Source organism: Ovis aries, chromosome 25 (genome assembly GCF_016772045.2).
Source record: "Ovis aries strain OAR_USU_Benz2616 breed Rambouillet chromosome 25, ARS-UI_Ramb_v3.0, whole genome shotgun sequence".
In the NCBI taxonomy this organism is placed as follows: domain Eukaryota; kingdom Metazoa; phylum Chordata; class Mammalia; order Artiodactyla; family Bovidae; genus Ovis; species Ovis aries.
Window position 1 is genome coordinate 44637103 of NC_056078.1, and position 15374 is coordinate 44652476.

A 15374-nucleotide genomic window follows, 5' to 3' on the forward strand; every position below is an offset into this window, starting at 1 on the left:
CTGGATGCCATGATCTAAGGTTTGTTGTTTTTTTTTTTTTTTTAATATTTAGTTTTAAACTGGCTCTTTCACTCTCCTCCTTTACCCTCATCAAGAGGGTCTGTAGTTCCTCTTAACTTTGTACCAATAGAGTGGGTTCATCCACATACCTGACATTGTTGATGTCCCTCCCACCTGTCTTGATTCCGGCTTGTAACTCATCCAGCCTGGCTTTTCTCATGATGACCTCAGTATATAGACAGGGTAAACAAGCAGGGTGCCAGCAGACAGCACTGCCACACTCCTTTCTCAATCTTGAACCGATCAGTTGTTCAGGGTCCTAACTGCTGCTTCTTGGCCCACATACAGGTTTCTCAGGAGACAGGTAAGAGGGTCTGGTGCTTCCATCTCTTTAAGAGCTTTCCACAGTTTACTATGATCCACACAGTCAAAGGCTTTGGCATAATCCATGAAACAGAGGCAGATGTTTTTCTGGAATTCTCTAGCTTTCTCTATGATCCAGTGAAGTTTGGCAATTTGATCTCTGGTCCCTCTTCCTTTTCTAAACCCAGCTTGGACATCTGGGAGTTCTTGGTTCATATAACGCTGAAGCCTAGCATGAAAGATTTTAAGCATGACTTTACTCGCGTGGAAGATGAGTGCGCTTGTCCGACGGTTAGCACGTGCTTTAGCACTACCCCTCTTGGGAGCTGGGGTGCGGATCAACATTTCCCAGTCACGTGGCCACTGCTGGGTCTTCCGGATTTGCTCCCATATTGAATGCAGCACCTTGAGGGCGCCATCTTTTATGGTGCTGAATTGTTCTACTGGAATTCCATCACATCCACTAGCTTTATTAACAGCAGTGCTTCCGAAGGCCCACCAGACAGCCACTCTTCCGAACGTCAGGCTCTGGGCGGCTGGCCACGCCGCCGTAGCAGTCTGGGTCATTTGGATTTTCTCTGCAGTTGTTCCCTGTATTCTTCCCACCTCTTCTTCTCTTCAGCATCTGCGAAGTCTCTACCATTTACATACTTTATTGTGCCTATCTTTGGGCAAAATCTTCCCTTGATATCTCCAGTTTTCCCGAAGAGATCTCCAGTCTTTCCCCTTCTGTTGTTTTCTTCTAGTTTTATGCACTGATCATTGAAGAAGGCCTTCTTGTCTCTCCGCGCTGTTCTTTGGAAATCTGGGTTTAGTTGGATATACCTTTCTTTTTCTCCGTTGCTTTTCACTTCTTTTCTTTCTTTAACTATTTGTAAGGCCTCCTCAGACAACCAGTTTGCCTTCTTGCTTTTCTTTTTCTTTGAGATGGCTTTGTTCTCTGCCTTCTGTACAATATTGACTCATTGGAAAAGACTTTGATGCTGGGAGGGATTGGGGGCAGGAGGAGAAGGGGACGGCCGAGGATGAGATGGCTGGATGGCATCACGGACTCGATGGACATGAGTCTGAGTGAACTCCGGGAGTTGGCGATGGACAGGGAGGCCTGGCGTGCTGCGATTTATGGGGTCACAGAGAGTCGGACACGACTGAGCGACTGAACTGAACTGATCCATAATTCTTCAGACACACTGTTTATAAGTTCTAATCCCTTAAATCTATTCATTACCTCCATTGCATATTCATGGGGGATTTGATTTAAGTTATACCTGGCTGGCCTATTGGTTTTCCCCACTTTCTTTAGTTTAAGCCTGAATTTTGCTATGAGAAGCTGATGATCTGAGCCATAGTCATCTCCATGTCTTGTTTTTGTTGACTGAATACCTCTTCTCTATCTGCAGCTACAAGGTACGTAATTAATTTGATTTCACTATTGGCCATTTGGTAATGTCTGTGTGTAAAGTCATCTCTTGTGTTGTTGGAAAGGATGTTTGTTAAGCCCAGCGCATGCTCTTGGCAGAATTCAGTTAGCCTTCGCCCTGCTTCATTTGTTCTCTGAGGCCAAACTTGCCTGTTACTCCAGGGATCTCTTGACTTCCTACTTCTGCATTCCGATCTCCGACGATGAGTAGAACATCTGTTCTTCTGGCGTTAGTTCTAGGAGGTCTTTTAGGTCTTCATAGAGCTGATCAACTTTAGCTTCTTTGGCATTGGTGGTAGGGGCATAGACGTGGATTACTGTGACGTTGAATGGCTTGCCTTGGAAATGAACTGAAATCATTGGTCTTTTTTGATGTTGCACCCAAGTACTGCATTTCAGACTCTTTTTGTTGATTATGAGGGCTACCCTGTTTCTTCTATGGGGTTCTTGCCCACAGTAGTAGATATAATGGTCATCTGAATTAAATTCACCCATTCCCGTCCATTTTAGGTCACTGATTCATAAGACGCTGATGTTTATTCTTACCATCTCCTGCTTGACCACGTCCAGTTTACCTCGATTCGTGGACCTGACATTCCAGTTCCCTATGCAATATTGTTTTTTGCAGCATCAGATTTTACTTCCATCACCAGACACACCCACAGCTGAGAGTGGTATCTGCTTTGGCCCAGCCACTTCGCTCTTTCTGGGGTTGTTAGTAGCTCTCCTCTGATCTTCCCCAGTAGCATATTGGACACTTTCAAACCTGTGGGACTCATCTTTTGGTGTCATATCTTTTTTGATACAGTTCATGAGGTTCTCACATCAAATATACTGGGGTCGCTTGCCGTCCTTCCATGAATCACGTTTTGTCAGAACTATCAGCAATGACCCATCCACCTTGGGTGGCCCTGCACGGCATGGCTCACAACTTTATCGAGTTACACAAGCCCCTTCTCTATGAAAGAGCAGTGGAAAAACAAACTCACATCTTTACGACAGGAGGTAGTTTTGCAACTTGGAGCCAGGTGCCCACTGAACTGGGAGGTAGGGAGCTGTCTCATCTAATGTTTATATTTCAAAGGGAAGAGAAAGCACTTACAATGAGGCATTTTCTAGGATGAATGCTCTGAGAAGAATGATGGGAGGGGAGTCTCTTTCCCACCCTGAACAGGAAGGATTTTAGACTTGTATCTGTCCTTGCACAGGGTCCACTGTGTGTTGGAAGCCCCGGGGAGCAGAGGGCAGGCATAATCAGGCTGCTGCTGAGAGTAGGTGAAAGTCCAGCGAGCAGGTGGAAAGTGGTGGCCAAAGGGCGACGGGGCCTGCAAGGCAGTTGGTGGAGAAATCGCAGAGGCAGTCGGCTCCAGGTCAGGGGAGTGTCAGCCTGCCTACGCATTGCTGTTGCTGTGAGCCTGGACAAGTTAGCTCTGGGGGGGGGGGGGTCTCCTCTCCTTCCCCAGCTTGCTGGCTGAGAATCATGCCACCAGCTGACCTCTAATGAGTGAAGGCAGCTCAGCTAAGGCTTCACCTACACTCACTGCAAGCCAGGCCCTCTTCCAAACCCTGGCATATGTGAACTAATTTTATCCTCACAATGAACCATGAACTAGGAATTTTTCTCCTGGGGATTTCATGGAATGCCAAGATGCGCCAGATATGTTCCTTGACTTTATCTAAAGAATATATGATGCAAGAGCAAGAATAATCCCTGCCCTGAAAGAACCACAGTGCAAATCATGCGGCCACCCTGTGCTGCATGCTGTGTGATGGAGGACGGAACGGGAAGCAGATGGAAAGCGGCTGATAACGTTGTAAGGATATCGAAAGTGCCTAGCAAACGACAGCATCTTATTATTCTTGCCAATAGATCACTGGCTATATTTTCATGTGTATAAATGTTGCCTTTTCAGCTTGGCATAAGACAGGAGAAGGCTGGAGAATTTCCTATTTGGTATGTCTCCTAGCATTAGGTCAAGACCTAACATAGAGTAGGTGCTCAATAATGATTCACAAAAGATGAGAATTACTGGTTCGTTACAAGTGGAGAGAACTTGTCATTTTCCCCACTCCAGCATGGTGTCTTAAAAGGGGAGAATTTTGACTGAATGTTTCATGTTCTGCTCATTTACTTGGGGTTTCTGTTTCATCTTGAACCTGTATTGATTATATGGGTTATGCATGTCACTTAGGTTTCCCCCCTTCATGGCTTAGAACTGTATTTAGAATTCCCTCTCAACTTTTCCGGTTTCCTCTGCAACTGTGGTCTGTTTATGTGTGCTCAGTAAATACTTGTTGACAGTTGATTGATAGTTTCCGGTTAAGGCTGTGGAATAACCCAGTGAGTGCGGTTGGATGTCTGCATCCTGGTGAAGACATCAGGGATTCTCAGTTTGGTTGCTTGGTATTATGAGATGCTCTCTCTGCCCTGACCTGGTGGGTCACCCAATTGGATTCACGTATGAGCAGCAGTTCCTGGCACAGGGGATGTCTAATATCTGGAGCAGAGAGCTAAGCGAAGTTGTATTTTCCTCTTGTCTAGAATCTTGAGGAGGAGAGATAGTCTTTTCTGAGCATCAAAGTCACACCTGGGTACCACTGGTATGATTTTTGGGCTCCCCAGGGCCTGCTGGGGTGCCAGAAACTCCCAGAACTCATCAATCATGGTACAGACATGACTATGATTATGAGATGGCAACTTTGACTTGAGAAGGACCCCAAGACATGATTATCTAGAAGAGAGGGAGAAGGGAAGACGTCTAGGTTTTTCATCCAAATTTCTTATTCCTTACTCAGATAGCCCAGGTGTCTTCTTGCAAAATATTTTGAGATCCAACGGAATGATGAGGGGGGAGAGAGGGATTGGGGGCACAGCACCTGGGCTCAGTGAGGCCCTGTTGAGAGGTGGGGAGTGAAAACAATTGGAGGACAGGAGGAAGAATGGGATGGCTGACCCTGGGTCGTCTGGACTTTGTGACTCTTTCCGTTCGAAAACCATACACCGATGACTCTTTATTGAATTATGGAACAAGGGTATTCAGAAAGGATGCCAGAGGAGATTCACGTCATCTACTATTGATTACGGATATAATAAAGTAATATAGGTAGTCAATTAAATCTTTTTAATTTTGTTTCATTATTTAAAATATTGCACGTACAAACCAAATAGAGCTCTCTCTCACTTGGGCTATTAGTGTGACATGTAAGGCCAAGTCTTATGTCCAGTTAGCTTGACCATCTGCCGTTGAACCAGTTATAAAGGCAGCTGGTCTCTCACGGTGAAGATGACCAAAGCGACTCTCACGGGTGCCTCTCACACAGGTGTTCGGACAGGAGGAGCCGGTCAGCTCTCTGCACAGAACTGCGGGGGGTGGGGTGCTGAGGGACCCAGACTCCCTGCGGGTGTCCTGGCGGTCCTCCCCACACGCTGGCAGCGCCAGACCCGCCACACTCAGAGTCCTCTGCTCCTTCTCATTTGCAGTAGAAAGGCATTAATTGTTCTCTTTCCAAATTTCTCTGCCATGATTCTCAAAGAAGAGAAACTGATCATTAATTAAATATTTCTGGAGCTTGGTTTTCATAAGAGATAGCATCTCAGGCCCACAAGCACAGAATTTCTATCCTCACAATGCTGGGCTTCAGTGGGAACAGGGTGATAACATTTTTCCATTTCGACAGCTGCTTCTTATCTAAACTTATTGAACGGTGAGCGGAACTGTCCTTGGTAGACTTTTCCCACTGCGTGAGCGCCAAAACAAACACACGGAGTCCAGCCACCTCACTTGCAGTAGTGTAGGGGCAAGAGAGTCTGAATGGAAAAGTAGACTTGGAAATAGTATTTCTGTGTCTGCTTTCACAGCACCTCACTCTACTGACACAGAAAAATCTCTTCAGGTCTGTTCAGGGCCATTTCTGAACTAGGGAGGCACCCACAAAACAAACAGGATACGTGAGAATGTGCCATTTTAAATGAGAACACTGTATTCACAATTATATGACTCCTAATGAGTTTTCATTGAAAAAAGTATTTTCTGGAATAAATTCCCTCATAGCTCAATTGGTAAAGAATCCGCCTGCAGTGCAGGAGACCTGGGTTCAATCCCTGGGTTGGGAAGATCCCCTGGAGAAGGGAAAGGCTATACTCCAGTATTTTGGCCTGGAGAATTCCATGGACTATACACTCCATGGGGTCACAAAGAGTCGGACACAACTGAACAAATTTCACATCACAAGCCAATTTAATTCCTTAATCAATTTCTATATACTGTGGTTAAATCATTTTTATTTTTCTAAAATTAATTAAAGAAACATTTTCCATTTTGATTTCTCAGAAGTACCTTTCATGAGGATAAATTCTTTTCCGTTTAGAGTTTGTAGTGAAGAGCTGGGCAATTGAGTAGATTCCGTCACCATTAAGCTTTCCTGGTGACAGCTTCTGCAACTGAAAGTCCTCTTTTCTGGCCAGACACACAATTTCCCTTTGTTTCCCTTTGTTTCCCCACTTTGGTCAAGTCCAGTATCCAAGGCTTAAACTTTGCAGCTCTAAATTTCACCAACTGCATTTTTTAAAGTCAAGTCTCGTCGGTGACTAAGTGCATGGCGTGGTGCTCCAGCCGTTCTCTGTGGACAGGCCACGCAGGCTTTCTCTACCTGTCACAGTCATCATGTTACCTGACTTTGTTTGTGTCATTATGTTCAGAATTCTCTGGGTAGTAATTCCTTCATCTAGGAGTGAAATAATGTAAATTATACATGAAATAAGGGCTATAAATACAGCATACGCCTACAAAGCTAATTTTTAACTAAAAGGAGAGAATATACAAGTCTTTCACTGGCAATCTGAACTAACAGATTAGGTTACAGTCAACAAGCTTCTTCTAAAAAGGACCAGGTAATAAATATTTTAGGCTTTGCAGCTCATATGTTCTCTGCGGCAACCAGTCATCTCTGCTGTAGTGGCCTGAACGCAGTCACAGACTGTGAAAACTCATGAGCGTGATCATGTTCCTTAAAACGCTGTTCACACATGGTCCAGATTCGGCCCGTGGGCTATAGTTTGCAAATTCCTGGAATGGATGTTCATTCCATTTATTTTATAAAAGTATCCTTTACTTGCCAGGATTGACCACAGGCAGCTATAAGTAGGGAGCTCCTAGAATACACATTAGAGATGGTTTCTTTTCGCTTAGTCATTCAGGATGGCAGCTGTGATTGAAACATTGTACACCAACAATGTGTGTATCATGAAAGTCACACCTAGCTTTCTCAGAACTCAACACCTTGCAGTATTACATTAAGAACAATTCACCTCCTGTGAATGGGTATAGGGATGGTAATCATTTTCCAATCTTATTGCAAATAGAGGCAGAAATACTGTCCAGACCCTCATCACAGGGTTAATTATGGATGAAGCATATTATATGCTAAAATAAAAACTAATAGCAAAGCAAGGTATAACACTAACCGTATTATTCATCCAAGGTTTAGAGTCATTAACCTCATCTGGGCATAGCAGATTAAGTCCTGAGCTTAATTGGGAAATTGCTATACTTCATTATGCTTTGCATGCTCCCTTTAAAATGAAACCAACGGAAACAAATGTAAAATGGAAAACCCATTGCAAAGAGGTTGAAATTTGACAGGAAATACACTATATCAGTGGAATTGAATTTTTTTTTTTAATGCTCTTCTGGCCTCCGGATGGGATTAAAATTTCAGTTATTGAGTTATTTACGGATGTTTTCAGCTTCATGTAACCATCTAAAAATGCCCTAATTGTGTCCAGACAAACAGGTGTTAGACACGACAACTGCTGGCTCTAGTCTGGCAGCTCTGCATGCCGGCCGGAAGCCCAGGTCGCTCTGCCCCTCCACGCGAGTGCTCTGGCTGGCCTCGGCCCTCAGCTTTGCTGTTTCATGGTTGCACGATGACTGCCCTGCCTCCAGACATCACATCAACATTTGAGGGAGGAAGAAGGGGTGGGGTCTGAGCCACTGACTCCGCTAATAAAAGGAAAGCAGAAGCACTTCCAGGAGCCCTAGGCAGATTTCTGTTTATTTCCCATTGGCCACAAGTCTCTTACTTGGCTACTAATGGTTACAGAGGAGGCTAGGAAAGAGAGTGTTTATTTTTCTCAATTTCTACGCGGATGTGGACAAAGGAGAAAAGTGTAGAGGGAGGGTTCGGTGTCCATTTGTGTTTGGCATTAAGTTTATCACCACTTTTCACAAGAACGTGGAACTGAATTCACAAATTTTGTCATCTAATGTTAAAATTAATAGGGACGAATAACCCACTTCTTATTTATACAGCTGCACTCGATGGCCAAGAAAAGCCATCAGTTTGGCTCTAACTCCCGAAACAGGACCCAATCACATCTCCCAGAGCTTGCTAACCCAGACTACTATCTGCTCCAGTCCACGGCTTGCTGCGTCCGGAGCAGCAGCCACACTTCTGCCAGCAAAGGCTGCGCACAGCAGTCTGCAGGTGCGGCCCCAAGCTTCGTTACACAGATGATGAACTGTCTTCTCCCCCTACGGATTCCTCCTGGGGAGATGGGGAGGCTGGGAATACTTTGTTTTATTTACCGGAAATCTAAAGCTCACTGAGCCAACTGACAAAACTCTTTGTATTAATATGTGAGTGCTCTTTATTGGAAAGAAATGGACTTTCCCCTAATGAGCCTTTTTTGCAAAGACAGACCCTCAGGTCTGTCCCAGCTCACTTGATGAAGGTGAGCAGCAATGAGGACTCAGAGAGGGTGGGAGTGTCCTCATCACAAACAGAAAATCTTGGATGTAGGACAGGGAGCTTCTCCCCATCCCCTGGTTTCAGTAAATAATGAGTTTAGTGCTTATGTGTCTTGAACAAAGCATGCTCATAGTAAAACTGTCTGATTCAGGCAGAGACAAATCCTCTGTGAAACAGTTAGCTTTGTCCTGGTATAAAAATAGAAACCCAGTTCTTGTGTTTACCTTTCATTGTTTCCTTACCCCCTGCAAGCTGGTTCCAAATGGGACTGCCTCACATACGTAGATAAATCACTTCTCCTTCCCTGGGTTGGCGGCTTCACTTCGCAGTAGCTCTGTGTGCGTTGGTCCCATGATGGGATGGTCTGTCAGGAACTGGGGAAGCTGGAGTTCTGGTTTGGATCAAGCCTCATCTCCCAAATGAGAGCCACAAAGGCCTGAACATCATCGGCCTGAGGGACATCCCTCACCACCACGCCACTGCAGCCCACGACTGCTGACTGGTCCCACGCTGGGTCTGTGGATCCAACTCTGAGTGAAGTCCTCCACAGCCAACACTTACTTTCATTCAAATCATTATTCAGCCGCAGATAAACTGTCCCTAACTTCCACTGCTGCAGTGAAAGCACGAGAAAGAGCACCTATTGGAAAGAGGTTGTCTTACGTGCACGCTGAGTTGCTCCAGTTGTGTCTGACTCTCTGGGACCACATGGACTATAGCCCGCGAGGCTTCTCTGTCTGTGGGATTCTCCAGGCAAGAATGCTGGAGTGGGTTGCCATGGCCTTCCCCAGGGGATCTTCCCGACCCAGAGATGGAACTCGTGTCTCTTGTGTCTCCTGCATTGGCGGCAGGGTTCTTTACCACTAGCACCACCTGTCCTAAATCTGACTGCGTCAAAATTCTGTGGTTTGTTGGAGTAGGTGCTCCAAGGCGATGGCAGCCCACTCCAGCACTTCTGCCTGGAGAATCCCAGGGACGGGGGAGCCTGGTGGGCTGCTGTCTATGGGGTCGCACAGAGTCGGGCACGACTGAAGTGACTCAGCAGCAGCAGCAGCCAAGGATAATTCACATTCTTGATAAAATGCTGATAAGTTGCTCTAGCTGCTTTCTGACTTATTTTACTGAGTTTAAAAGCCTCGCGTAGGAAACCCATCCAGCTGATAGTCACCCTTAAAAGCTGATCGAGGACCTTGAACCAAAATCCTGCAGAAAATGTGAGCAAATACAGTTTACTCTGTTCTACCTGACAATGACTATTTCCTTATTTTTCCCCAATAACATATCGTCACCAAGACAGAAACTTCATTAGTTTAGAGCCTCTCTCGTCACGACGAAGCTGAAATGAACTTTGGTGTCAGTTGTGATCCCTGAGAAGCTGCTTCAAATATACTAAAAGATGTATGATCGTGGGCAGGCTCCTTCCCAGCTGAGAGTGAGCGGGGCTCTCCAAGGAGAATTACGCAAGGGTAGGGTTTGCAGAAGCTCCCAGAGGAGGTGGAGGAAAGCTAGGTCTGGTGAACATGGCCAAGGCTAGAGATGAGAGGAGAGCCTTTGAGCTGAGCCCAGAAAGGAGCGGCCATCCAGCAGAGTCGGGGGCTAACCTGGGCGTGAACTGGGGACCCAGTGAGTCCAGGAAGATGGGTAGAAGAGGTCAGGACCAGCAATTCCTGGGCGCAGGGAAAGACTGGAGGACAGAGGAAGGAACTGGGTATTTATTGGGAGTAAACACGGTGTTTCTTCCCCTCCAGTTTAGACAGTGCTGGGGGAAAGCCAGGAGCCAAACACCTGGGTGACGCATCCGGGAGGAGTGGACTCACAGAAGAGCCGCGTGATGTTCGTGTGGGTGGGGAACTATCAGTCCACACGCCCAGCTCCCCACCACTGCACAGAGCCCACCACATGCATACAGACACACACCAGAGCACACACAAACCCTTTACTGCGGATGTACAGCCATACACCACATCACACACACACACAGCCCACCACACACGTACAAACACACAAACACACACACACACATATACAACAGAAACAAGCACACTGCCTGCCACACATAAACACACGCAGAACACACCACAGACACACACACACACACATATACAACAGAAACAGCCACGCTGTCCGCCACACATAAACACACACAGAACACACCACACACACACACACACACACACAACAGAAACAAGCACACTGCCTGCCACACATAAACACACACAGAACACACCACAGACACACACACCCCACCACACCCTGCAGGGCTTCCCTCACAGCTCAGGTGGTACAGAATCTGCCTGCAGTGCAGGGGACCTGTTTGATCGTTTGATCCCTGTGTCGGGAAGATCCCCTGGAAAAGGAAATGGCAATCCACTCCAGTATTCTTGCCTGAAGAATCCCATGGATACAGGAGCCTGGCAGGCTACAGTCCATGAGGTCACAAGAGTCGGACATGACCTGGTGACTAAACCGCCACCACCGCCACCGTATACACAGATATATTACACACGTGCACACACATGCCACCACACACACGTACACACACCCCGTGGGAATATGCATATGCCCTGTACACATACATACATGCCACACACACACCACACCCTACCGCACAATTGCACACACAGACCATCGGTCAGTAAGTTCAGTTGCCCGGCTGTGCGCTGCATGCACTCTCTGCAGCCCCATGGACTGCAGCACACCAGGCTTCCCTGTCCATCAACAAATCCCGGAGCTTGCTCAAATTGATGTCCACTGAGTCGGTGATGCCGTCCAACCATCTCATCCCCTGTCATCCCCTTCTCCTCCTGCCTTCAATCTTTCCCAGCATCAGGGTCTTTTCCAATGAGCCAGTTCTTCTCACCAGGTGGCCAAAGTATTGGAGCTTCAGCTTTAGCATCAATCCTTCCAGTGGATATTCAGGACTGATTTCCTTCAGGATTCACTGGTTTGATCTCCTTGCAGTCCAAGGGACTCTCAAGAGTCCAGCACCACAGTTTAAAAGCATCAGTTCTTCAGTGCTCAGCCTCCTCTACAGGCCAACTCTCACATCCATACATGACTACTGGAAAAACCATAGCTTTGACTACATAGACATTTGTCAGCAAAGTAATGTCTCTACTTTTTAATATGCTGTCTAGGTTGGTCATAGCTTTTCTTCCAAGGAGCAAGCATCTTTTAATTTCATGGCTGCAGTCACCATCTGCAGTGATTTTGGAGCCCCCCCCCCCACCAATTAGATCTCTGACTGTTTCCATTATTTCCCCATCTATCTGTCATGAAGTGATGGGACAGGGTGCCATGATCTTAATTTTCTGAATGTTGAGTTCTAAGCCAGCTTTCTCACTCTCTCTCCTCTTTCACTTTCATTAAGAGTGTCTTTAATTCTTCTTCACTGTCTGTCATCTGGGTGGTGTCACCTGCCTATCATAGGTTATTGGTATTTCTCCCTGCAATCTTGATCTGAGCTTGTGCTTCAACCAGCCGAGCATTTCACTTGATGTGATCTGTATATAAGTTACATAAGCAGTGTAATAATACACAGCCCTGACATACTCCTTCACCAATTTGGAACCAGTCCATTGTTCCACGTCTGGTTCTAACTGTTGCTTCTTGACCTGCATACAGATTTCTCAGGAGACAGGTAAGGTGGTCTCGTATTCCCATCTCTTTAAGAATTTCCCACGGTTTGTTGTGATCCACGCAGTCAAAGACTTTGGCACAGACAATAGAGCATCAGTAGATGTTTTTCTGAAATTCTCTTGCTTTTTCTATGATCTGACGGATGTTGGCAATTTGATCTCTGGTTCCTCTGCCTTTTCTAAATCCAGTTTGAATATCTGGAAGTTCTCAGTTCACGTACTGTTGAAGCTGAGCTTGGAGAATTTTCAGCATTATTTTGCAAGCATGTGAGATGAATGCAATTGTGCAGTAGTTTGAACATTTCTTGGCATTGCCTTTCTTTGGGATTGGAATGAAAACTGATCTTTTCCAGGCTGCGGCCACTGTAGAGTTTTCCAAATTTGCTGGCATATTGAATGCAGCACTTTCACAGCATCCTCTTTTAGAATCTGAAATCGCTCAACTGGAATTCTGTCACCTCCACTAGCTTTGTTCGTAGTGATGCTTTGTAAGGCCCACTTGACTTCTCATTCCAGAATGTCTGGCTCCAGGTGAGTGATCACACCATCGAGGTTATCTGGGTCCTGAAGATCTTTTTTGTATAGTCCTTCTGTGTATTCTTGACACCTCTTCCTAATATCTTCTGCTTCTACACATACCATACCACACACATTTACACATGCACACCACGCCACACAGATATACACATGCCATGAACACATGGGCACTTACCACACACACGGCACTTCCCCTCACACACACAGATACACACACCATGCTATGCCATACACACACACGCACACACCACATACACATGCACACCTCATCACTCATACCACATACCACATCACACACACAAACCATCGCACACCACACTACACCCACACCCAAACGTGAATACACGCATTACACCATACATACCACTCGTCTGTACACACACCACGTAAGTCTGCACACACACGCGCATCCCTCATCCTGCTACACACAGACAGTGCAACCAATCTTGTGCCAGCCAGCAAGAGTGATCTCATTAGTGGGCAGCCTCCCTCTAACTGAAATGCTCTATAGGCACAAGTCTCAGAGCTACCTGGACATGTGATCAACCCCCGACACCACCTGAAGAGTGAGTGCCCTGCAGGGGAGAAACGGGAACCAGGGGCGAGACAGGCCGTGGTCCGCCCGCTCCACTGGTCCCAGGAGTCAGACAACGTAGGACATTTGGAGGAACGTGCCTGGAGAGTGGCTTGTGGGATCTAAGGGTGGAACTTTCGGGAGGCCTTTTCTAGTTCTGGTCCCAAGATTCCCGTCTGCGGGACTCAGTTTCCCCACTGCTGCTGAGCCAGTTTGAAACGATGCAGCCAAATCTTGTTACACGCATATTTGGGGTTCAAGGTGCTTCCCCGAATTCACTAGTTCAATAAACGTGCGCATTATGACTCGTCTAGATGGCAGCTATCCCCCCACAACTCAATACTGTCATTTTGGTGAAACATTCTGGTGCTTTTGAGAGCTAGGCTAAGACCCATTTCAATTCTACATTGATGAGCACAATCTAAATTTTATTTGTCATGCCTAAACCAAGTGCCTGAAGGGAAAGTGGACTGCCAAGTGGGAGAGCACCTTTCTCAGCCAAGACCCTCCCCTGGGCTGAGCGCATCTTTTTCTCAGTGCCCCTGCAGGGCCAGGTGAGTTTACTAAACAGATAGTAAGCGAGTCCTAGGGCTAGAAGGGCGCTCCTGGTCACTCAGGGCAGAGAGAGGATGAGAAAACACGCAGAGCCCAGCAGGAAAGCGACGGCCCAGGCTGGTGTGGGGCTGTGCCATCCCTTAGTCTGTCCATCTCTGCGAGCATCACACGCTGTCTCCACAGACTGAGAGAATGGACTGATGGTTCCCGGGCAGGAGGGACGGGGGAAGCGGTAGTTGAGGAGCTCGGATATGTATACACTGCTGTATTTAAAATGGGTAACCAACAAGGACCTGTCATTTAGCACCTGGAACTCTGCTCAATGTCATGCGGCAGCCTGAATGGGAGGAGAGTATGGGGGAGACCGGATACATGTACACGAATGGCTGAGTCCCTTCACTGTTCACCTGAAACTGTCACAGCATTGTTAATCGGCTACATCCCACTACAAAGCAAAAACTTAAAGCCAATCACTGACTGTTAGATGTGGGTCCAGGTCGACCCGGGGAGTGTGGGCCCAGCCCCACCAGCACGGCTCCTGGGACCACTCCACTCATCCTCAAGGTCTTGTCCTGACCGTACGGGCTAGACCGGGCTTACTGTCACATCCTCAGGCTGCTCACGATTCTTTTTCTTCCTAACATTTATCCAAGCTGCAAATAAGTCATTATTTATGTGACAATTGATTAGTCTTGACACCTTGCCAAACCGTCGGCTTCATGAGGGTGGTGATCATCCCTGGTTTGCCTCCAGCTGTCACCCCAGAGGTGAATTCCAATCTTGGCATGTCACGGGTTTTCAATAAACAGTTGATGGACAAATGCACAAAAGTGCTATGAAAAGAACAGGTGTTGGTTTCGGATAAACCTGTCACTCATTTAGCGTGACATTTAGAAAATAGCTCAGCCTCTTTGGACCTCAGTTTTCTCTCCCTGGAAAGTGGGTATGTTGCAGGAAGGGGGACCCCCTTCCAGGGCCTGAAAGTGGGCTCTTGCCTAACACTCAGAAATGAATTGTTGGAGGAGACACACGTGCTGACAAAGCAAGAGAGTTTATTGGGAAAGGGCACCCGGGTGGAGAGCAGGAGGGGAAGGGAACCAGGAGAACAGCTCTGTCACGTGGCTCACAGTCTTGGGTTTTATGGTGATGGGGTTAGTTTCCAGGTTGTCCTTAGCCAATCATTCTGACTCAGAGTCCTTTCTGGTGGTGCAAGCCTTGTTCAGCCAAGATGGACAGCAGCAGGAAGGGTTCTGGGAGGTGGCTGGACACACAGTGTTAGACCTTTCCTGAACTCCCCTGGTGGGTGGTGGCTTATTAGTTCCCTTATCAGGACCTCCTGTCGTAAAACAACTCATGCAAACGGTTACTATGGTGCCTGGCCAGGGTGGGCGGTTTCAGTCAGCGAGCTTCCCCTGAGAGGTTACTAAGATCTGTATCGTAGCCACGTTGAAAGATCTATATACCCAGCATGTAGCAACCACTGGATAAATGTTAATCCCTTCATCCTTCTATTTTAAAGTTGAAAATATGGAATAAT